Genomic DNA, 24,002 nt, shown 5'->3' with positions numbered 1-24,002 from the left:
TTGGCATCTGAGTCGGACTGGAGCTCTCTGCCCTTTACCAATCCAGCCACGGGCCCATCCATCTGGCCCATCAAGACTCGCTCTCATTTCATCAGTCCATAAAACCTTAGAAAAATCAGTCTTGAGATATTTCTTGGCCCAGTCTTGATGTTTCAGCTTGTGTGTCTTGTTCAGTGGTGGTCGTCTTTCAGCCTTTCTTACCTTGGCCATGTCTCTGAGTATTGCACACCTTGTGCTTTTGGGTACTCCAGTGATGTTGCAGCTCTGAAATATGGCCAAACTGGTGGCAAGTGGCATCTTGGCAGCTGCACGCTTGACTTTTCTCAGTTCATGGGCAGTTATTTTGCGCCTTGGTTTTTCCACACGCTTCTTGCGACCCTGTTGACTATTTTGAATGAAAGGCTTGATTGTTCGATGATCATGCTTCAGAAGCTTTGCAATTTTAAGAGTGCTGCATCCTTCTGCAAGATATCTCACTATTTTTGACTTTTCTGAGCCTGTCAAGTCCTTCTTTTGACCCATTTTGTCAAAGGAAAGGAAGTTCCCTAATAATTATGCACACCTGATATAGGGTGTTGATGTCATTAGACCACACCCCTTCTCATTACAGAGATGCACATCACCTAATATGCTTAATTGGTAGTAGGCTTTTGAGCCTATACAGCTTGGAGTAAGACAACATGCATAAAGAGGATGATGTGGTCAAAATACTCATTTGCCTAATAATTCTGCACTCCCTGTAGAGTTGGCTGGAGTAATTATGCCAGTTCCAGTTCTGGAACAGGGGCTGGGGTTTTACTCAAATCTCTTCATTGTACCAAAGAAGGAGAATTCCTTCAGGCCAGTTCTGGATTTAAAAATATTGAATCGTTATGTAAGGATACCAACATTCAAAATGGTAACTATAAGGACTATTCTGCCTTTTGTTCAGCAAGGGCATTATATGTCCACAATAGATTTACAAGATGCATATCTGCATATTCCGATTCATCCAGATCACTATCAGTTTCTGAGATTCTCTTTCCTAGACAATCATTACCAGTTTGTGGCTCTGCCGTTTGGCCTAGCAACAGCTCCAAGGATTTTTACAAAGGTTCTCGGTGCCCTTCTATCTGTAATCAGAGAACAGGGTATTGTGGTATTTCCTTATTTGGACGATATCTTGGTACTTGCTCAGTCTTCACATTTAGCAGAATCTCATACGAATCGACTTGTATCGTTTCTTCTAGAACATGGTTGGAGGATCAATTTACCAAAGAGTTCGTTGATTTCTCAGACAAGGGTAACCTTTTTAGGTTTCCAGATAGATTCAGTGTCCATGACTCTGTCTCTGACGGACAAGAGACGTCTGAAATTGGTTTCAGTTTGTCGAAGCCTTCAGTCTCGATCATTCCCTTCGGTAGCCTTATGCATGGAAATTCTAGGTCTTATGACTGCTGCATCGGACGCGATCCCCTTTTCTCGTTTTCACATGCGACCTCTTCAGCTCTGTATGCTGAACCAGTGGTGCAGGGATTATACAAAGATATCTCAATTAATATCTTTAAAACCGATTGTACGACACTCTCTGACATGGTGGACAGACCACTATCGTTTAGTTCAGGGGGCTTCTTTTTTTCTTCCGACCTGGACTGTGATCTCAACAGATGCAAGTCTGACAGGTTGGGGAGCTGTTTGGGGGTCTCTGACAGCACAAGGGGTTTGGGTTCTCAGGAGGCGAGATTACCAATCAACATTTTGGAACTCCGTGCAATTTTCAGAGCTCTTCAGTCGTGGCCTCTTCTAAAGAGAGAGTCGTTCATTTGTTTTCAGACGGACAATGTCACAACCGTGGCATATGTCAATCATCAAGGAGGGACTCACAGTCCTCTGGCTATGAAAGAAGTATCTCGAATACTGGTATGGGCGGAATCCAGCTCCTGTCTAATTTCTGCGGTTCATATCTCAGGTATAGACAATTGGGAAGCGGATTATCTCAGTCGCCAAACGTTACATCCGGGCGAATGGTCTCTTCACCCAGAGGTATTTCTTCAGATTGTTCAAATGTGGGGACTTCCAGAAATAGATCTGATGGCTTCTCATCTAAACAAGAAGCTTCCCAGGTATCTGTCCAGATCCAGGGATCCTCTGGCGGAAGCAGTGGATGCATTGTCACTTCCCTGGAAGTATCATCCTGCCTATATCTTTCCGCCTCTAGTTCTTCTTCCAAGAGTGATTTCCAAGATTCTAAAGGAGCGTTCGTTTGTTCTGCTGGTGGCTCCAGCATGGCCTCACAGGTTTTGGTATGCGGATCTTGTCCGGATGGCTACTTGCCAACCGTGGACTCTTCCGTTAAGACCAGACCTTCTATCGCAAGGTCCTTTTTTCCATCAGGATCTCAAATCCTTAAATTTGATGGTATGGTGATTGAACGCTTGATTCTCAGTCATAGAGGTTTCTCTGACTCCGTAATTAATACTATGTTACAGGCTCGTAAATCTGTATCTAGGAAGATATATTATCGAGTCTGGAAGACTTACATTTCTTGGTGTTCTTCTCATTATTTTTCTTGGCATTCTTTTAGAATTCCTAGAATTTTACAGTTTCTTCAGGATGGTTTGGATAAAGGTTAGTCTGCAAGTTCCTTGAAAGGACAAATCTCTGCTCTTTCTGTTCTTTTTCACAGAAATATTGCTAGTCTTCCTGATATTCATTGTTTTGTACAGGCTTTGGTTCGTATAAAACCTGTTATTAAGTCAATTTCTCCTCCTTGGAGTTTGAATTTGGTTCTGGGGGCTCTTCAAGCTCCTCCGTTTGAACCTATGCATTCGCTGGATATTAAATTACTTTCTTGGAAAGTTTTGTTTCTTTTGGCCATCTCTTCTGCTAGAAGAGTTTCTGAATTATCTGCTCTTTCTTGTGAGTCTCCTTTTCTGATTTTTCATCAGGATAAGGCGGTGTTGCGAACTTCATTTAAATTTTTACCTAAGGTTGTGAATTCTAACAACATTAGTAGAGAAATTGTGGTTCCTTCATTGTGTCCTAATCCTAAGAATTCTAAGGAAAGATCGTTGCATTCTTTGGATGTAGTTAGAGCTTTGAAATATTATGTTGAAGCTACTAAAGATTTCCGAAAGACTTCTAGTCTATTTGTTATCTTTTCTGGTTCTAGGAAAGGTCAGAAGGCTTCTGCCATTTCCTTGGCATCTTGGTTAAAGTCTTTGATTCATCATGCTTATGTTGAGTCGGGTAGAACGCCGCCTCAAAGGATTACAGCTCATTCGACTAGGTCAGTCTCTACTTCCTGGGCATTTAAGAATGAAGCTTCGGTTGATCAGATTTGCAAAGCAGCAACTTGGTCTTCTTTGCATACTTTTACTAAATTCTACCATTTTGATGTGTTTTCTTCTTCTGAAGCAGTTTTTGGTAGAAAAATACTTCAGGCAGCTGTTTCAGTTTGATTCTTCTGCTTATAATTTCAGTTTTTTTCATTATAAGATTTAAACTTTGTTTTGGGTGTGGATTATTTTTCAGCGGAATTGGCTGTCTTTATTTTATCCCTCCCTTTCTAGTGACTCTTGCGTGGAAGATCCACATCTTGGGTATTCATTATCCCATACGTCACTAGCTCATGGACTCTTGCTAATTACATGAAAGAAAACATAATTTATGTAAGAACTTACCTGATAAATTCATTTATTTCATATTAGCAAGAGTCCATGAGGCCCACCCTTTTTGTGGTGGTTATGATTTTTTTGTATAAAGCACAATTATTCCAATTCCTTATTTTTTATGCTTTTGCACTTTTTTCTTATCACCCCACTTCTTGGCTATTTGTTAAACTGATTTGTGGGCGTGGTGAGGGGTGTATTTATAGGCATTTTGAGGTTTGGGAAACTTTGCCCCTCCTGGTAGGAATGTATATCCCATACGTCACTAGCTCATGGACTCTTGCTAATATGAAAGAAATGAATTTATCAGGTAAGTTCTTACATAAATTATGTTATTAATTAAATACATCTAAATAAATTTAACTCTTATTAAATTAATGATTCCTATTTAAAACTAAATGCTCACCTTTAAAATAAACCCTAAGATAGCTACAATATAAATAATAATTATATTGTAGCTATTTTAGGATTTATTTTTATTTTACAGGCAACTTTCAATTTATTTTAACTAGGTACAATAGTTATTAAATAGTTATTAACTATTTAATACCTACCTAGTTAAAATAAAGAGAAATTTACCTGTAAAATAAAAACTAACCTAAGTTACAATTACACCTAACACTACACTATACTTAAATAAATTATTCCTATTTAAAACGAAATATTTACCTGTAAAATAAACCCTAAGATAGCTACAATGTAATTAATAATTACATTGTAGCTATTTTAGGATTTATATTTATTTTACAGGTAACTTTGTATTTATTTTAGCTAGTTAGAATAGTTATTAAATAGTTAAGTTACATAAAATAAAAATACAACCCCCCCAACATTAAAACCCACCACCCACATACCCCTACTCTAACCCAAACCCCCCTTAAATAAACCAAACACTACCCCCCTGAAGATCATCCTACCTTTAGCCGTCTTCAGCCAGCCGACCACCGATGGAACAGAAGAGGACATCTGCAGCAGCCGAAGTCTTCATCCAAGGGGCGCTGAAGAAGTCTTCCATCCGATTGAAGTCTTCATCCAGGCGGTGCTGAAGAAGTCTTCCATCCGATTGAAGTCTTCATCCAGGCGGTGCTGAAGAAGTCTTCCATCCGATTGTAGTCATCATCCAGGCGGCGTCTTCAATCTTCATCCATCCGGAGCAGAGCGGTGCCATCTTCAGACGAGCCGACGTGGAGCCATCCTCTTCTACTGACGGACTAACGACGAATGACGGTTCCTTTAAGTGACGTCATCCAAGATGGTGTCCCTCGAATTCTGATTGGCTGATAGGATTCTATCAGCCAATCGGAATTAAGGTAGGAAAAATCTGATTGGCTGATTTAATCAGCCAATCAGATTGAAGTTCAATCTGATTGGCTGATCCAATCAGCCAATCAGATTGAGCTCGCATTCTATTGATTAAATCAGCCAATCAGATTTTTCCTACCTTAATTCCGATTGGCTGATAGAATCCTATCAGCCAAACGGAATTCAAGGGACGCCATCTTGGATGACGTCACTTAAAGGAACCGTCATTCATAGTTAGTCCGTCGGTAGGTAAGTATTTAGTTTAAATAGGATTAATTTAGTTAATAAGAGTTATAATATTTAGATGTATTTAATTAATATTTTAATAAGTTAGGGGGGTGTTACGGTTAGGGTTAGACTTAGGTTTAGGGGTTAATAATTTTATTATAGTGGCGGCGGTGTAGGGGGGGGCAGGATAGGGGTTAATAAATGTATTATAGGTTGCGGCGGTGTAGGGGGGGCAGGATAGGGGTTGATAAATTTATTATAGTGGCGGCGGTGTAGGGGGGGGCAGATTAGTGCTTAATAAGTTTAATATAGGTGGCGGTGGGGTCCGGGAGCGGCGGTTTAGGGGTTAAACAATTTATTTAGTTGCGGCGGGGTCCGGGATCGGCAGGATAGGGGTTAATAACTTTATTTAGTTGCGGGGGGCTCCAAGGGCGCCGGTATAGGGGGTAGAACAGTACAGTTAGTGTGAGTGCTTAGTGACAGCTTGTCAATAAAGCTGTAAAAAAGCCAAAGAGCAGCAAGATCGGATGAGTGATAACTATCACAGTCCGCTGCTCATTGCCCCATACTTGGTGCACGGCTTTTTGACAGCTTTATTGATAACTTTGGAGAGCGTATTCAGGTCCGCGGCGGCGATGGTAGGCGAGCTTAGGCGGGCGTATTGGGGCCGGCGAAGGCAGGTAAGTAGACATGTTGATAACTAGAGGCCAATGTCTGCAAAGGAAGGATTGGCTGGATTATAGTATGGAGATGTCATTTCTTTCATGTAATTGGCAAGAGTCCATGAGCTAGTGACGTATGGGATATACAATCCTACCAGGAGGGGCAAAGTTTCCCAAACCTCAAAATGCCTATAAATACACCCCTCACCACACCCACAATTCAGTTTTACAAACTTTGCCTCCTATTGAGGTGGTGAAGTAAGTTTGTGCTAGATTTCTACATTGATATGCGCTTCTCAGCATTTTTGAAGCCCGGTTCCTCTCAGAGTACAGTGAATGTCAGAGGGCTGTGAAGGGAGTATCACCTATTGAATGCAATGGTCTTCCTAACAGGGATCTATTTCATAGGTTCTCTGTTATCGGTCGTAGAGATTCATCTCCTACCTCCCTTTTTAGATCGACGATATACTCTCATGTTCCATTACCTCTACTGATAACCATTTCAGTACTGGTTTGGCTATCTGCTATATGTGGATGGGTGTCTTTTGGTAAGTATGTTTCTTTTACTTAAGACACTCTTAGCTATGGTTTGGCACTTTATATATCTAAATATATGTATTGTACTTATATTTGCCATGATTCAGGTTTCAGTATATTTCCTTTTCTTGCAGACTGTCAGTTTCATATCTGGGATATGCATTTTTAAGAAAAAAAAATTCTTACCTGGGGTTTAGTCTTTTTCAAATGGACTCTTTTAAATTGCGGGTTGTATTAGGCTCGCGAGGGCGCAAAATGCCAAAATTTATTGCGTCATTCTTGGCGCGAGATTTTTTTGGTGCAAAAGTTTCATTTGTGACGCAAATTCATCATTTCCGGTGTCTTAGTGTGCGCTTTCTCGAGTCTTTCTCGAGGTTGCGTCATCTATGACGCAAGTGTTTCGTTTCCGGATGTCTTTGGCGCCAAAAAATATTTTTCTGTTTGTTGTGCGTCATAATTGGCGCCAAATATTTTCATTATTTTAAGACCCCATTCCTTTTGCCTCTGGTCATTTTTTCTATGTCAGAGGGCTATGCTGTTTGCATTTTTTCCTCCATTCCTGAAACTGTCATATAAGGAAATTGATATTTTGCTTTATATGTTGTTTTTTCTCTTACATTTGCAAGATGTCTCAAACTGTTCCTGTATCAGAAAACACTGTTGGATTCCTGCTGACTGATATCAGTCCTACCAAAGCTAAGTTAATTTATTTTAATGTTATGAATTTATATCTTTAGCTGTGGTTTGAAATAAGTTATCATGATAAACTTTTACATGCAGAGAAAATGTCCATCAGTATTAATGCATTGTCTATTGCTATTCTTTTAACATCTAATGTACAAGATATACCTGGGAATTTATAAGAATATTTTTCTGATTCTATTCAGAAGGCTTTGTCTGCCATCCCGCCTTCTAATAAAATGTAAAGGTCTTTTTTAAACTTCTCATTTAGTTGAACTTTCAAATGACCGAAAACATACTGAATTATCTTTCTCTGATAAAGATCTATCTGATTCAGAAGATCCTTCATCAGATATTGACACTAACAAATCTACTTTTTTATTTTAAATGGAGTACATTCGTTCTTTGTTGAAAAGTGTTGATTATACTGGATATTGAGGAGACTAGTCCTCTTGGTTTTAAAACCAGTAAACATTTAAATTATGTTTTTTAACCTCCTGTGGTTACTTCAGAGGTTTTTTCCAGTTCCTAATGCTAGGGAATGGTATAGGCCTGGTACTTCTTTTATTCCTTCTTTAAGGTTTTAAAAATTGTATCCTTTGCCAGCAGTTAGTTTGGAGTTTTGAGAAAAGATCCCCAAAGTTAATGGGGCTATCTCTACTCTTGCTAAACGTACTACTATTCCTATGGAAAATAGTATTTATTTTAAAGATCCTTCAGATGGGAAACTTGTATTGTATCTAAGGAAAATTTATTTATTTTCAGGTCCTTTTCTTAGGCCTGCAATTTCTTTGGCTGATGTTGCAGCTGTTTCATCATTTTTGGTTGGAAACTTTAGTGCAACAAGAATCAGATTATGATTTGTCTAGCATTGCTAACTTGATTCAACATGCTAATAATTTCATTTGTGATGCCATTTTTTATATTATCAAAATTGATGTTAAATCTTTGTCTTTAGCTATTTTAGCTAGAAGAACTTTGTGGCTTAAATCTTGGAATGCTGATTTGATTTCTAAATCCAGATTTCTATTTTCTTTCCTTCCAAGGTAATAAATTATTTGGTTCACAGTTGGATTCAATACTTTCAACTGTTACTGTGGGGAAGGGAGTTTTTTTGCCTCAAGATTAAGTTCTAAGGGTAAATCTTAAGCTTCTAACCGTTTTTGTTCTTAATAAGGAACAGACACATAATTCTTCCCCAAGTAATATGTTTCTAATTGGAAGCTTTCTTCAAAATGGAATGAATTCAAGCCATTTAAGAGATCAAAGCCAGCCCCCAAATTTGCATGAAGGTGCGGCCCTTATTCCAGCTTAGCTGGTAGGGGGCAGGTTAAGATTTTTCTAAAGTTGTTTGGTTCAATTAGGTCCAAACTCCTTAGATTCAGAATATTGTTTCTCAGGGGTACAGAATAGGATTCAGAGTAAGAAACACCTGTGAGAAGTCTTTTTCTCTCTCACATATTCCAGCAATCCCAGTAAAGGCTCAGACTTTCCTGAAGTGTGTTTCACACCTGGAGTTATCTGGGGTATTCATACCAGTTCCATTTCAGGAACGGGGTCTGGGGTTTTATTCAGAACTATTCATTGTCCCAAAGAAAGAAAATCTTTTGAATTGTCATGTAAGAGCACCATCTTTCAGAATGGTGACTATAAGGTCTATTCTGCCTTTTGTTCAGCAAGGGCATTATTTGCCCACAATAGACTTACAGGATGCATATCTTCATATTCTGTTTCATTTAGATTATTTTCATTTTCTGAGATTCTCTTTTTTAGACAAGCATTACCAATTTGTTGCTCTTCCTTTCTGGCCTAGCGACAGCTCTAGGAATCTTTTCAAAGGTTCTCGGTGTTTCCTTATTTGGGCGATATCTTGGTACTTGCTCAGTCTTTTCGTTCTGCATAATCTCATATGAATCAGCTTCTGTTGTTCCTTCAAAGACATGGTTGGAGGATCATTTTACCAAAAAAGTTCCTTGATTCTGACAAGGGTCACCTTTTTTAGGTTTCCAGATAGATTGTGTCAATGTCTCTGTCTCTAACAGACAAGAGACAATTTATATTGGGTTCAGCTTGTCGGAACCTTCAGTCTCTATTATTTCCTTCAGTAGCTATATGCATGGAAGTTTTAGGTCTCAGCATCGGACTCGATTCCCTTTGCTCGCTTTCATATGAGACCGCTCCAGTTTTGTATGCTGAATTAATGGTGCAGGGATTATACTAGGATATCACATTTAATATCCTTGAATCCCAATATTTAACTATCTCTGACTTGGTGGTTAGATCACCATCATATAGTTCTACGGGTCTCTTTGGTTCATCTAACCTGGACTGTGATCACAACAGATGCGAGTCTTTTCAGGTTGGGGGGCTGTTTGGGGATCTCTGACAGCACAAGGGGTTTGGAAATCTTAAGAGGCGAGATTACCAATCAATATTTTGGATCTGTGCGATTCTCAGAGCTCTTCAGTTTTGGCCTCTATTGAAGAGAGAGCCGTTTATTTGTTTTCAGACAGACAATGTCACGACTGTGGTGTATGTCAATCATCAGGGTGGGACTCCCAGTCCTCAGGCTATGAAAGAAGTATCTCGGATACTTGCTTGGGCGGAATCCAGCTCCTGTCTAATTTCTGCGGTCCATATCCTAGGTATAGACAATTGGGGAGCGGATTATCTCAGTCGTCAGACTTTACATCCAGGAGAGTGGTCTCTTCACCCAGATGTGATGAGTTGTTCAAATGTGGGGGCTTCCAGAAATAGATCTGATGGCATCTCATCTAAACAAGAAACTTCCCAGGTATCTGTCCAGGTCCAGGGATCCTCAGGCGGAAGCAGTGGATGCATTGACACTTCCTTGGAGTTATCAACCTGCTTATATTTTTCCGCCTCTAGTTCTTCTTCCAAGAGTGATTTCCAAAATCATCATGGAGCATTCGTTTGTGCTGCTGGTGGCTCCAGCATGGCCACACAGGTTTTGGTATGCGGATCTTGTTCGGTTGTCCAATTCCCAACCTTGGCCACTTCCGTTAAGGCCAGACCTTCTATCTCAAGGTCTGTTTTTTCCATAGGATTTCAAATCATTAAATTTGAAGGTATGGAAATTGAACGCTTAGTGCTTAGTCATAGAAGTTTTTCTGACTCAGTGATTAATACTATGTTGCAGGCTCGTAAATCTGTTTTTTAGAAAGATTTATTATCGAGTTTGGAAGACTTACATTTCATGGTGTTCTTCTCATAAATTCTCTTGGCATTCTTTTAGAATTCCTAGAATTTTACAGTTTCTTCAGGATGGTTTGGATAAGGGTTTGTCTGCAAGTTCCTTGGAAGAACAAATCTCTGCTCTTTCTGTCTTATTCCACAGAAAAATTGCTAAACTCCCTGATATTCTTTGTTTTGTACAGGCTTTGGTTTGTATCAAGCCTGTCATTAAATCAATCTCTCCTCCCTGGAGTCTTAATTTGGTTTTGAAGGCTTTACAGGCTCCTCCGTTTGAGCCTATGCATTCTTTGGTCATTAAATTGCTTTCTTGGAAAGTGTTGTTTCTTTTGGCCATCTCTTCTGCTAGAAGAGTTTCTGAATTATCTACTCTTTCTTGTGAGTCTCCTTTTCTGATTTTTCATCAGGATAAGGCGGTTTTGTGGACTTCATTTGAATTTTTTCCTAAAGTTGTGAATTCCAACAACATTAGTAGAGAAATTGTTGTCCCTTCTTTGTATCCTAATCCTAAGAATTCTTTGGAAAGATCTTTACATTCTTTAGATGTGGTAAGAGCTTTGACATATTATGTTGAAGCTACTAAAGATTTCAGGAAGACTTCTAGTCTATTTGTTATCTTTTCTGGTTCTAGGAAAAGTCAGAAGGCTTCTGCCATTTCTTTGGCATCTTAGTTAAAGCTTTTGATTCATTACGCTTATTTGGAGTCGGGTAAATCCCCACCTTAGAGGATTACAGCTCATTCTACTAGGTCAGTTTCCACTTCCTGGGCTTTTAAGAATGAAGCTTCAGATTTGCAAAGCAGCAATTTGGTCTTCTTTGCATACATTTACTAAATTCTACCATTTTGATGTTTTTTCTTCTTCAGAAGCAGTTTTTGGTAGAAAAGTTCTTCAGGCAGCTGTTTCAGTTTGATTCTCCTGCTTATAATTTCAGTTTTTTTCTTTTCCATTATAAGATTAAAACTTATGATTTGGGTTGTGGATCAATTTTTTCAGCGGAATTGACTGTCTTTATTTTTTATCCCTCCCTCTCTAGTGACTCTTGCGTGGAGTTCCACATCTTGGGTATTTGCTATCCCATACATCACTAGCTCATGGACTCTTGCCAATTACATGAAAAAAAAACATAATTTATGTAAGAACTTGCCTGATAAATTAATTTCTTTTTATATTGGCAAGAGTCCATGAGGCCCACCCTTTTTATGGTGGTTATGATTTTTTTTGTATAAAGCACAATTATTCCAATTCCTTTGTCGATGCTTTTTACTCCTTTCTTTATCACCCCACTTCTTGGCTATTCGTTAAACTGAATTGTGGGTGTTGTGAGGGGTGTATTTATAGGCATTTTGAGGTTTGGGAAACTTTGCCCCTCCTGGTAGGATTGTATATCCCATACGTCACTAGCTCATGGACTCTTGCAAATATGAAAGAAATGAATTTATCAGGTAAGTTCTTACATAAATTATGTTTTTTATTTTATTACATGTGTCACTCACAAGGTCATCTTTGGAGTAACCACTGGGGTGGAGTGTCCTAGCTAGCTCTCAGATAGGAAGTGATGCATATACTTAGCTCTTTCTCTGCAGGGTTTGGCCGCTCCTCAGCAGCTTGTGCCTGCTGCTCCTGCACGCTGCAGCTCAGACTAATGGAGGGGATGGCTGGCACTGATGCAGAGTACACCAAGGTTCTAAACATTCTGTATCTCCCTCATCCACAGCCCTATCTTCGTACTGCAGCTGTGTGAACCGAGAACATGTTACATGGAGCCGCGCTAAATACTGATAGTGTTGGCGCACAACAAAAAAAGTCCCTAAGAATACATACAGTATGTACAGCTGGTTCTTCCTACCGTAGCAAATGTTTTAAAAACTTTGTGCACATCGCAACCGCTCAGGGCAAGCTCACCACCTGAAGTATCCCCTGCTGGGCTAGATCAGGGCAGTGTCGGTCTGCAGGAGCCGGTCTGTGACAGTTAGTACTCACAAAGATATCCCCCGACTGCCTTGTCGGCATTGTGCGTGCACGACGCGACCGCTCAGGGCAAGCTCACCACCTGAAGTATCGCCTGCTAGGCTAGATTAGGGCAGCCAAATAAAATATTTGGGGAAGCTGCATTCTGGCTCTCAGGTTTTAGGTTGAACAATTCTGTTCTAAAGTAACTTTTTAAATATTTGAACGAAAGGAGCCTCGTAATCTAGAAACTATACTATGTTCTACCTAGCCTATTAGCGAGCACAAATTTAAAGGGAATTGCCAGATGCTTATGGTCTTTCTGGAGTTAATATTATATAGCAAATAAATATTGGCACTGTAGAAGTATAATGCTTAGTAAACAAAAAAAACTATACTATATATATCCACCACAAACTGTGTAAATACCCCCCACTCAGTTTCCTGGCTAATAACGTGAACCAGTTTTAGACTTTAATAATACATTTCTAATTTGAATACTATAGTGCATGAACCCCTTTCTTTTTGTCTCTTTTTATGGTGCCTTCTGGAGTCAAGAAATGATCATAACCTGTGCCCAAAACACATTAGTGTTCAAAATATAGACTCTCTACTCATCTGAAAGCCTGGCATTCCATCCCCCAAACATACTAAACACAAAAGCCTGGCATTCCCTATGCTTTACACTTCATACATATCAGAAAACATAGCACTCCAGTGTTGCGCTATGGAGGGAGGGGCGAGTGTCAGTGTGCAGGTCTGTAGGAGCCGGTCTGTGACATTTAGTACTAACCAGGAGTTCCCCCCCAGCTGCCTTGTCTGCAAGGACTTGACCTGGCTGCTCTGTGTAACCCTGCTCCTCCCCGCTCCCAGTGCTAATAGCACAGAAAAAAAAGCGTTATCCCTGCTGCAGTCTGCTTGCCCACAGCAGGGCTAAATGTAAAAATAAAACACATGCCCAGCACCAGAAACTGCATGTCCCCGGCGTTGGTCGATAGGAATTGCGCATCCCTGATGCATAAACTGAGAGGATAAAGCAGTGGGTTGACAGTCTGGCTTCACGTACTCTTTTGTACTCAATCGATAACGCTCATTAGCTTCTAGGAGAGAGAGGAGACTAGACAGGAAAATTGTTGGGTGTATTATCTGCCAACAAGTGCCACAGATTAGTTTTGTTTGTTTTGCAACAGGGGTTTTGTTCCACAAGTTGTTTTGTTCTTTAAAAAAAAAAAAAAAAGAATAGGGGGGAAAATAAAAAAGGGGGATTTCATGGAATGTGTTGATCAACATGTTAAATAATGTAGGATTCCAATGTAATGTCTTCAGTGTTACGACGCTGGATGATGTAAGAGCTTCACCCCTGTATAACTGAATTTGATTATGCTCTGATAATGCCGCATGACGCCACATTTGTGGTAAAAATGCTGTGTTGTATACTGAATTCTCTGATTCTAATAATAAAGAAATATTTCAATTAAATACATAGTTATATACAATCGGTAGTACAATATAAAACTGATCTAACATATTAAACATTATTTCACCTTTATATCTCTTTAATTAATAACAGAAATAATTAATAAAAATTGTATTCTAGGTAATCAATATCTTGGAAAATGTGTCACAATGTTATCTTTAGTAAACAAGGACTCATAACAAGATAGAACAAAGCTAGATCTGACTAAAGGGACAGTAAACACCTTGAGACTGTCATATAAACTGACTAATTATTCCTAGGAAAACAACTTGGGGGCATATTATCCACACTGAGCTCTAACTACTCAGTGGGTGGCGATGGAGTTCGCGTCTCGTAAGGCAACAATACTGATGTTGTGCAATGGAGAGAAGCAGACGTGCTCACTGCGTCTCTTCATAGCTTAACATGCAAAAAAAATTCAGTTTCCTTTTCCCAGCCCCCTGTATCATGTGACAGACATCAACCAAGGGAAACAAAGAGTTAAAGTGCAACCTGCATAATTAATTTCATATGGATATTAGAATCCTTGCCAGGACTTATATGTACACCCCCTCTCCCCCTTCTTCCTTTTACTTCCGATGATATCCAAAACACTGAATAGTGATAACACTTGGCAACAGTGTACAAAGGAGTACCTTAAATGTAGTCACATATAAAGCTGAGATCTCCAGAGCGGTTCTGTGTAGATAGGAGGCTATTACCATCGACCAAAGGCACAATCCGTACACCAAATGGACTGAGAGCTTACTAGGTTTGCTGCATCAGCTGATGGTCTGGCGTGGGCTCTTCCACACTCCAAGCTGAATCCGGACGATGTGTGTCTGTGATGTCACATATGACGCTTGGCAGGGGGAGTGGGTGAGGTACTACCTGGTTACTGCTGTGACCGGACCCAAAGCGAGAAAACAGTGGCTCCTGTGACTGGTGCAAATGAAGCAGAATAACGGATGTGGAGCCACTGTTGTAAAAATAAGTGTCTCTTTATTGTTGCAAAATATTAAAAATAGGAAGCGTCCCACAGTCAGAAAAGGCGAAGCACCAATGCTGACATCAACCAATCATAGACTAGTATATATATATATATATATATATATATATATACACCCTGTGAGCTTGTGCACATGCTCAGTAGGATTTTTTTCCAGGGAAGGTGTGTATATAAAAAATATCATGCATATGCTGTCTGCATTTATCATTGCACAAGCATTAATAGTGAAATGCTTGTGCAATGCCGCCCCCTGCAGATTTGCGGCCAGTGGGCCACTAGCAGGGGGTGTCAATCAACCCGATCAGGCTGATTGCTGTCCCCCGCATCAGAGGTGGCGAACGAGTTAAGGAGCTGCTTCTTAACTCCTGTTTCCGGTGAGCCTGAAGTCTCGCACAGAAACAGGTATATACGGCCCCAAAGGGCTAGATTGCAAGTGAGGTGCAAATGGTTTTGCGCTGGCAAAATCACCTTTTCACAAGCCATTTTCAATGCGCTGATATTACAAACCCGCAAATAGAATGAAAGCTTTTTCCTTTCATCCTATTGGCTGATTTGAATTAGAAGATTCAAATCAACCAATAGGAATGAAAAGGCACCCCCATATAAAAAGGGTGCCTCACATTCAGTGTACAGCTGGGGACCACATGAAGAGGAGCTCCCTATTACTGCACTGAAGAGGAGGACCACATCACCACCGCCATCACCTCCTCCCTTTTCAGGGCAATTGGTAATTTAGGTTTTTTAGTTATTTATTTTTATTTTGGGGGGTTGGGGGTTGTAATGTTAGAGGGGTTAGTGGGTTTTTTTTTTTTTAGAAAAAGAGCTGATTGCTTTAGGTTAATGCCCTACAGAAGGCCCTTTTAATGGATATTAGTAGTTTATTTTCAGAATAGGGATTTGTTTAATGTCAGGGTGTCTTTTGGGGGTATTAGAATAGGATTAAATATTTTTTTTTTTTGGTAATTGCTTTTTTTTATTTTCTGTAATCTTAGACTGTCTTATTTTTGTAATGTTAGGGGTTATTATGTTCTTTAATGATAGTTGTTTTTTTTGTTTGTTTTTTATTTTTTTAAGGTAGTTAGGATTTTTTGGTAAATTTAGTAGTATTTTAATTTGGGTTAAGTTAGGGGTGTTAGATTAGGGGATTTAAATGTTAGTTTATTACTTTGCGTTGTGGGGGGTTGTGGCTTAAGGGTTAATAGTTTATTTAGATAGTTTGCAATGTGGGGGTGGTGGTTTAGGGGTTAATAATTTACTTAGATCATTTGTGTTGTGGGGGTGGCAGTTTAGAGGTTAAGAGTTTATCTAGATTGTTTGCGTTGTGGGGGGATGGTGGTTTAGGGGTTATTAGGCTAGGGTCTTATGGTAGGGATTTAGTTTTTTTTTTCATTTTTTTGTCTCTATTGATCTCTATGGGGCAATACATGCTTGTGCGCACAAAAACTCAAGTTAAGGTTGTTTGCGCTTTTTTGGTTAACATTAGCATAAAATAAGTTTTTTTGGGAACCTGTAATACCAGCGCAACTCGACAAGCACAAAAAGCTTAAAACTAGCGGTGTTTTCGCTATTGCAGAATTTTTTTTACTGCACTACTTGTAATTTAGCCCAATGTCTTACTTTTCTTACTCTGTGCTAGAAACAATTGAAAATGAATATTTTGGCGCCGGTCTCTTCCACCCCCCCCCCTTGCATTGTGATTTAAGACAACTCAGTACTGATCAGGAGAAGATAAAGGACAGGGGGTGGAGCACAAGACAAATACAAAATGTCTGACAGTGAGATTAGTAGGAAGTACAATACCAATACTGCAGTATTAGATGTAACTCACACTTAAACAACTCTTATGTAACATTTCTTTTCAGGATAAAATCTTGTTATGTGTCAGTGCTTTTATATAAATGATAGAATAAAATGATTATATTTGTAAGGTTGTGGTTTGTGCCACTTATAAATAGATTGTCTGCTCCTGAGCTTATAGTGTAAAGCTCTGGGAAAACTGTAACACACACAGAGCTAACTGTACTAAATGCTTGTGCTAAATCAGCAGCGAATGTGTAATACCCTAAGCACAGGGACTCAGCCGATCTGTATCACATGACTTGTTATGTGTCAGTGCTTTTATATAAATGATAGAATAAAATGATTATATTTGTAAGGTTGTGGTTTGTGCCACTTATAAATAGATTGTCTGCTCCTGAGCTTATAGTGTAAAGCTCTGGGAAAACTGTAACACACACAGAGCTAACTGTACTAAATGCTTGTGCTAAATCAGCAGTGCATGTGTAATACCCTAAGCAAAGGGACTCAGCCGATCTGTATCACATGACTTGTTATGCGTGCCTTTAATTATAACATCCGTACACTTAATCACAACCATTATTTACTGTTAGCTCTTTAAACCATTTAAAGGGACAGGAAACTCAAACGTTTTCTTTCATGATTCAGATAGAGCAGCGATTTTAAACAACTTTCTAATTTTCTTCTATTATCAATGTTTATTTGTTCTCTTGGAATCTTTTATTGAAAAAAAATGGACATATGCTTAGGAGCCGGCGCATTTCTGGAGCACTATATGGCAGCAGTTTTGCAAGAATGTTATCCATTTACAAGAGCACTATATGGCAGCACTATTTCCTACCATGCAGTGCTCCTGATGCTACCTAGGTATCTCTTTAACACAGAATATCATGGGAATGAAGCAAATTTGATAATAGAAGTAAATTGGAACTTTTTTTTTAAATGATTTGCTCTGTCTGAATGACAAAAATGTTTGGGCTTCATATCCCTTTAATATATTTTACAGACGCTGCTAGAGAACTGAAAGACAATAAAAACAAATTGTAAATTTGATTTATTGAAATTTAAATGTTAAAAAGCGGAGGCACTCTCCAAAGCACCAGAGGTTAGGACAGAAGTCCCTAAATGTCAGCTTACGCGTTTCGGCTAACAAGCTTTAGTCATAGCTAGGGGCCATAGATAACCTATAGCCTTGAAAAGGGAAACCTTAACATTTGATAGGTTAAAAACAAATGGTGGGAGTGTCCTATGTTTAACAATGTATTAATTCTCACAGTCGTGCAAAGGGAATAATACCACATAAGCCCTTATAGAGAGTAAGTACATCTCTGTGTGCAATTACAGCTAGATAACAATATATGAAACTGTTACAAGGGATATAATAAAATTACAATTATATAAATGCAAGAATAAATAGATCACAGCATACATCATGATATGTAAATACTTATAACTGCACATAAATGTGAATAAACTAAAGCATAATATAGAATACAATAGATCTCTGTCACATGCCATAGGAATTCTCTTGCACAATCCTTGAGACCAATAAAGGGAGGAGCGTCATTAAGTTAGTTAGTTTGTTAGTATTTTATTCCCACTGAACAGTAGTGATGTCGCGAATTGTTCACCGGCGAATAGTTCCCGGCGAACATAGCTTGTTCGCGTTCGCAGCGGCGGGCGAACGAACATATGCGATGTTCGATCCGCCCCCTATTCGTCATCATTGAGTAAACTTTGACCCTGTATCTCACAGTCTGCAGACACATTTCAGCCAATCAGCAGCAGACACTCCCTCCCAGACCCTCCCAGCTCCTGGACAGCAGCCATTTTAGATTCATTCTGATCCTGCATTCTTAGTGAGAGGAGGGATAGTGTAGCTGCTGCTGATTTTATAGGGAAATTGATAGCTAGGCTAGTGTATTCAGTATCCACTACAGTCCTGAAGGACTCATCTGATCTCTGCTGTAAGGACAGCACCCCAAAAGACCCTTTTTAGGGCTAGAACATCATTTTTTTTATTTGCCTGTTTAATTTTGACTGTGAAACATCAGTCTGCTAGTGTAATCTAATTGCAGTTGCCTGCCTGCAGTGCCACCACTCATATCTGTTGTAACAGTAGTGTAAATTTAAAAAGAAAAACTTTTTTGACTGTGAAACATCAGTCTGCTAGTGTAATCTAATTGCAGTTGCCTGCCTGCCAGCGTGTGTGCCAGGCCCACTTGCCAACTAGTGCCACCACTCATATCTGTTGTAACAGTAGTGTAATTTTTTTAAAAAAAAGAAAACTTTTTTGACTGTGAAACATCAGTCTGCTAGTGAAATCTAATTGCAGTTGCCTGCCTGCCAGCATGTGTGTCAAGCCCACAGTTATCTGGGAGCAGGCACTGATTGGCTAGACTGCAAGTCTGTCAAAAGAACTGAAAAAAGGGGCAGTTTGCAGAGGCTTAGATACAAGATAATCACAGAGGTTAAAAGTATATTATTATAAATGTGTTAGTTATGCAAAACTGGTAAATGGGTAATAAAGGAATTATCTATCTTTTAAAACAATAAAAATTCTGGTGTAGACTGTACCTTTAAACAGGGAGTTTGGTCTGTCACTGTGAAGCGGGCGTAACCCTTACACTACCTGATCGATACAACATCATACCTGATGTTTTAAAGCACGTTATTCCAAACTATTTAGGAATGTTAGGTGATTTATGCCCTTTATGGCTTAAAACCAGACTCTGCATCAACTATGTAATTTTCCATGGGAGTTTTGCCATGGATCCCCCTCCGGCATGCCACAGTCCAGGTGTTAGTCCCCTTGAAACAACTTTTCCATCACTATTGTGGCCAGAAAGAGTCCCTGTTTTTTTAAAGTTCGCCTGCCTATTGAAGTCAATGGCGGTTCGCCCATTCGCGAACAGTTGCGGAAGTTCGAGTCCGCCGTTCGCGAACCGAAATTTTTAGGTTTGCGACATCACTACTGAACAGTTATAAATCTTATATATTGCAGAAGAACTTTACTTAAACATATATTTGAATATTGCAGGATAAGCATATGAAAGATTTAAAAATATGTTTATGAATAGAAGAGGTATATGAAAGGTTTCATTTCTTTATGTATAGGATATATTTCTTTCATTTATAGTAAGTAAAAGTGTCTTTCTGAAAGAATGTATTTCTTACTGTTGGTATAGTTTTTACTCAAACATTTTATAGCAATTTTAATATGCAAACTAGCACAGTCTTAGCTAAAATATTTACATAACAGCTTTTATTCAGACAAGCATACTATGAACATACTGTATTGCAAAGTTATGCACTGTGTTAGCTAAAACTACATGCACAAATACAAGTGTAGCACAGGGTTAATCAAATCTGGCCACCCCCCCCCCTCCATTACATCTTGTAGAAAGATAAGAAAGTGTCCAGCCCTTCGTTCCCACGGAAAAAGAAATGTGTCATTAATGTCCGAGATTCAGCAGAGTAACGGACATGAAATCAAAGTTCATTGACATTAACGAATCAGGAATGAAATGGAACTTTATCATAATCTACTGCAAGTAGGAGTATATCAGTAATTTATCCATGAAGCGTTGAGCCAGACAGAAACCATTCCGTTTGTATTCCGTTATGGAAATCTTACAGCAAATTTTTTACTGAACAAGTTAATCAACATTTTGTTTGTAATCCGTTATGGAATTAATGCAGCAAACTTTTAGTTGAACAGGATCGTCTACTCCTGCTCCAGCAAGAAAAATAGTTGGATCCCAGCCAATGTAAATATATGAAGGATTCATACAAATAAAAATCCCCATAAAGCTTTGTTGAAGCATATTGGTATTCCTTTTATAAGTTACAAGATTGTAACGTTAAATAACTGCAAATCTCAAGGTAACAAAGGTTAAATCCCCCTCATTGGAAGATGACTTGCCATTTAGGAATACGTCATAAATACATTCTCCAGGTTATCAATTTGATAGAAACTGGTTAATTGGTGTATGAATCATGATTGGATGAGTTATAGATGTCCAGTTAGCGTGGTATTTCTTGCTTGGAGAAATATCCTCATAGAAATATGTTCCTTGGGAGAAAATGTATTACTTTCCTTAAAGGGACAGTATACACTCATTTTCATATAACTGCATGTAATAGACACTACTATAAAGAATAAGATGCACAGATACTGATATAAAAATCCAGTATAAAATGGTTTAAAAACTTACTTAAAAGCTGTCAGTTTGGCTCTGTTGAAAAGGTAGTTGGAAAGCCCACTGCAAGTGTCAAATAAGACACTCCCCCCTTCTTTTGCATATGAAAAGACCCTTTACACTAACAGGAGCAAGCTGGAGAAGGTAGCTGACGGTATTCACATAAAACTTTGGGGCTTGGTTAGGAGTCTTAAAATCAGAGCAATGTTATTTAAAAATAAGCAAAACTATACATTTATTTTTAAAAAAAACTTTATGGTCTATATAAATAGATCATCTACAAAACATTTATGCAAAGAAAAAATGAGTGTATAATGTCCCTTTAACAATGAGGAAAAAACAAAATAATGTGAAGTTTGCACATTCCTCATTCTTGATTGTGCTTTAATGAAGAGAAGCTGATAACAATTTGTAATCCAAGGTCTTTCAAGTCGAGTAGCTTTTAAAGTTTAAAAGCTTGCAAAAAAAAAAAAAATGTTGATAATAAATTGTAATCCACAGGTTTTCTTCATGAAAATAAAGAAGGATTATTAATGTTTCTAACCAATAAGTTTATGCGGGTTGCATTTACAATAAAAATACATTTATAATAAAAATAATAATTTGTTACTGCTACATATGTTATTGGCATATAAATTATAGCTTAACAAGATATATACATATAGCATATATGAATTATATCATAACATGATAATAAGCATGCCGTGATAATAAGCATGCCGTTTCTTTTCTGCATTATTGGATTTATTGATTTACCTAAAGTTTTAATCCAGGTAGGAAAGTCCCTTTTATGCAAGTCAACCATTAAGAGATCTGTGTGTACCCTTTTAACTCAATTGCTTCATGGGAGGAGCCTAGTCTCACTTGCATGTTATGTAAATTAGCCAAGCACGCTGTAATGTAGAGTATTTGCAACGTAATATGGGGTACCTGCATTGCTAAATGTGACCTAGCATGCATATTTTATCACAGGTGGTGTTAAAATTGTATTATAACACTCCACAGATTGATTAGCTGTTATCATTGTAGCTTGCAACATAGGAATATTACAATCATTTTGACTTAGTAATCACAACATATGATCCATTATGAATTGGTTCTATGCGAGTGTATGGTGGATTAACAGGTGTAACTTTAACAATACCTTAGATCAGAGTCTTGTTTATCAACACCACAAGGTCGTTTATAGATATTTTTACATACTAAGTACTCTCATTCAATACAGTTTTCTGTTTCAGTATATTCCCAGCTATCACAATACTGTGAAACATATTAATATGGTTGTTGAATCTGTAACAATATCAGTAACATTTAACAGCATTATATCTATGTGCCCCTCTTGCAGAGTTAACCTCATAGCTGTTAAAGGGACAGTCAAGTCCAAAAAAACTTTCATGATTTAAATAGGGAATGCAATTTTAAACAACTTTCCAATTTACTGTTATCACCAATTATGCTTTGTTCACTTCGTATTCTTAGTTGAAAGCTAATTCTAGGAGGTTCATATGCTAATTTCTTAGACATTGAAGACTGCCTCTAATCTGAATGCATTTTGACCACTAGAGGGCATTAGTTCATGTGTTTCATATAGATAACATTGAGCTCATGCACGTGAAGTTAACCTGGAGCCAGCACTGATTGGATAAAATGCATGTCTGTCAAAAGAACTGAAAGAAGGGGGCAGTCTGCAGAGCCTTAGATGCAAGGTTATCACAGAGGTAAAAAGTATATTTCTATAACTATGTTGGTTATGCAAAACTGGGGTATGGGTAATAAAGGGATTATCTTTCTTTTTAAACAACAAAAATTCTCGTGTTGACTGTACCTTTAAATAATTAAGTATTGTTACTGCTTTTATTTCTTCATCATTGATTTCTGATATTTCACTGACAATTAACACTGTATCAATTAACAAATTCCCTTGAATTGATATCTGAACTTCAGCATTAGAGATTAACTGCCTTTGATTTGTTTTTCCTTCTGTATTACAACCATCTGGAATTATATTTTCAATTGCAATATATGATACATTATCACATGTACTATTTGTTCCCCAGACAGCTTCATCATAAGTCATATCTGCCACAGAAGAGGGTCCGAAGTCTTCATCCTATCCGGCAAGAAGAGGTCCTCCAGAGGGTCCGAAGTCTTCATCCTATCCGGCAAGAAGAGGTCCTCCAGAGGGTCCAAAGTCTTCATCCAGGCAACATCTTCTATCTTCTTCCATCCGGAGCGGAGCGGGTCCATCTTGAAGCAGTCGACGCGGATAGGATGAAGACTTCGGACCCTCTTCTGGACGGATCGGTGATACCCGGTTGGGTGAATACAAGGTAGGGAGATCTTCAGTGGCTTAGTGTTAGGTTTTTTTAAGGGGGGTTTGGGTGGGTTAGATTAGGGGTATGTGGGTGGTGGGTTGTAATGTTGGGGGGGTATTGTATGTTTTTTTTTACAGGCAAAAGAGCTGATTTCTTTGGGGCATGCCCCGCAAAAAGCCCTTTTAAGGGCTGGTAAGGTAATAGAGCTGTTAACTTTTTATTTTAGAATAGGGTAGGGCATTTTTCTATTTTGGGGGGCTTTGTTATTTTTTTAGGGAGCTTAGAGTAGGTGTAATTAGCTTTAAATTCTTGTAATCTTTTTTATTTTTTGTAATTTAGTGTTTGTTTTTTTAGTAATTTAGTTTAGTTGATTTAATTGTAGATAATTGTAGATAGTTTAGTTAATTAATTTATTGATAGTGTAGTGTTAGGTTTAATTGTAACTTAGGTTAGGATTTATTTTACAGGTAATTTTGTAATTATTTTAACTAGGTAGCTATTAAATAGTTAATAACTATTTAATAGCTATTGTACCTAGTTAAAATAAATACAAAGTTGCCTGTAAAATAAATATAAATCCTAAAATAGCTACAATGTAATTATTAGTTATATTGTAGCTATATTAGGGTTTATTTGATAGGTAAGTATTTAGTTTTAAATAGGATTAATTTATTTAATAAGAAATAATTTATTTCGTTAGATTTAAATTATATTTAACTTAGGGGGGTGTTAGGTTTAGGGTTAGACTCAGCTTTAGGGGTTAATACATTTATTATATTAGCGGTGAGGTCCGGTCGGCAGATTAGGGGCTAATACTTGAAGTTAAGTGGCGGCGATGTTAGGGAGGGCAGATTAGGGGTTAATAAAATTTATTATAGGGTTTGCGAGGCAGGAGTGCGGCGGTTTAGGGGTTAATACATTTATTATTGTGGCGGCGAGGTCCGGGCGGCAGATTAGGGGTTAATAAGTGTAGGTAAGGTAGCGGCAACGTTGGGGGGGGG

The 24,002-nt window shown here is 38.3% G+C and overlaps 1 protein-coding gene across 1 annotated transcript in view; it reads left to right on the top strand.

The window, feature by feature from the left end:
- LOC128659921 (oocyte zinc finger protein XlCOF6-like) overlaps positions 1 to 24,002 on the top strand; it is a 192,557-nt gene that overhangs the window by 60,691 nt on the left and 107,864 nt on the right. The window lies entirely within an intron of this gene.

The sequence above is a fragment of the Bombina bombina genome, chromosome 5 (assembly GCF_027579735.1).
Source record: "Bombina bombina isolate aBomBom1 chromosome 5, aBomBom1.pri, whole genome shotgun sequence".
Classification (NCBI taxonomy): Eukaryota; Metazoa; Chordata; class Amphibia; order Anura; family Bombinatoridae; genus Bombina; species Bombina bombina.
The sequence above is the reverse complement of the archived record's forward strand: the minus strand, read 5'-3'. Positions and strand labels throughout refer to the sequence as shown.